The following is a 1,806-nucleotide window of genomic DNA, read 5'->3' on the forward strand; positions in this document are numbered from 1 at the left end:
GCCTGAATCTTGATTTCAGCTCAGGTCTTGATCTCAGGGTCCTGAAATCCAGCCCCACTTGGGTGCCATATGGTGCAGGAAAGATGTTAGGGTACAGAGCCAACAGCCAAAAGGGAATTCTTCAGACGACTTTGGTGCAAAAAGGTGATTTTATGAAAGCACAGAGAGAGGACCCATGGTCAGAGAGCGCTGCAACGGGGTCATAAGGAGGGGCCCATTATGTACTTTCAAGTTGGGAGGGGGTTAGGGAGAGTGTACGTCACGAAGGAGTTGTCGGGCTCTGGGCTGAGTGTGGAGCCTCCTTGAAATTCTCTCTCCATCTCCCTCTGCCCCCCCCCATTTGTGTTTTCTTAAAAAATAAAAATAAAAAAAAAATTTAAAAAGTGATTTTGTTAACTTAAGGCAAGAAAAACTTTACGGGATACATAGTAAATTTATGAATTACATATACACTCCTCAAACAATAAAGGAACACCTATCAACAGAACACCCAGATATGTAAACCCAGATATGTAGTAACCATGAAATTCCATCACATTTTGCTTGGGTTTAGTCACATGAAAGCTACAACTTTGGACATTTTTTCAGTTTTGACATTATGAAGGTACTATTTGTCAAGACGGGAGTATAAAACATCTTTTATTTAACATCTTGTTAAATCTGATTTATAACTTTAAATTTCAGACATCCATGGAGGTTTCCTTTTTTTTTTTTTTTTTTTTGGTCTTTCCTCAAAAACATTCGGGGAAGGGGTTTGGTGCAGCTTTCTCTCTCATCAGGATGAAGTGATGTGAAGGGAAGAAATACCATACCGCTCCCTATCTCACCCTCCTTCTCCAGCAACAGACCAGCGGCTGCCTATAGAACACAGGACAGGAAATTGGATAGAGGGAACAAACTGAGTTTAAATCAACAGAATGGAGGGAAAAGAAGGGTAAATGAGAAAAGAGAAAATTGCAAGCAAATTAAGAATGACATACCAGCCCTTTTACGAAGATGGCGCCGAAAGCTAAGAAGGAAGCCCCTGTCCCTCCCAAAGCCGAAGCCAAAGCAAAGGCTTTGAAAGCCAAGAAAGCGGTGCTGAAAGAACTGTTTTTAGAAAGCATTAGTAATTGAAAAAAAAGAAGATCCGCACATCACCTACGTTCCGACGACCCAAGACTCTGCGTCTCCGAAGGCAACCCAAATACCTTCAAAAGAGCGCCCCCAGGAGAAACAAGCTTGACCACTATGCCATCATCGAGTTCCCCCTGACTACTGAGTCAGCCATGAAGAAAATAGAAGACAACAACACGCTTGTGTTCATTGTGGATGTCAAGGCCGACAAGCACCAGATCAAACAGGCTGTGAAGAAGCTCTATGACATGGATGTAGCCAAGGTCAGCACCTTAATCAGGCCTGATGGAGAGAAGAAGGCATACGTTTGGCTGGCCCCTGACTATGATGCTTTGGATGTTGCCAACAAAATTGGGATCATCTAAACTGAGTCCAGCTGGCTAAATCTAAATACAGTTTTTTCATGATAAAAAAAAAAAAAAAGAATGACATACCAGATTGAAAATTCCTGCAGGACACATCGATGAGCAGAATCCACACTGAAGAAAATTAAGGCAGAGCCATTGAGAGATAAACTTGAAAATGTGCCCCAGGATCAAGAGGACAATGACAGAGATGAAGCTCACTGGAGAGTGGAGAAGAGTCCTGCCGAAGCAGGAACAGAGCTGTAACATTGAGATCATTAATATTCCAGAATTTTAAAAAATGAGAAGGAAGGGACAACAGATGGGGGAAATCCAGTTAGCGGAA

At 42.3% G+C, this 1,806-nt stretch overlaps 1 pseudogene across 1 annotated transcript; it reads left to right on the forward strand.

Moving 5' to 3' along the window:
* Nucleotides 1-996: 996 nt before the first annotated feature.
* On the forward strand, nt 997-1,533 carry LOC309849083 (large ribosomal subunit protein uL23 pseudogene; annotated as a pseudogene). The gene has a single exon. The product of its transcript is annotated as a large ribosomal subunit protein uL23 pseudogene (transcript).
* Nucleotides 1,534-1,806: the final 273 nt, after the last annotated feature.

Source organism: Mustela nivalis, assembly GCF_964662115.1.
Source record: "Mustela nivalis genome assembly, chromosome: 15".
In the NCBI taxonomy this organism is placed as follows: Eukaryota; Metazoa; Chordata; class Mammalia; order Carnivora; family Mustelidae; genus Mustela; species Mustela nivalis.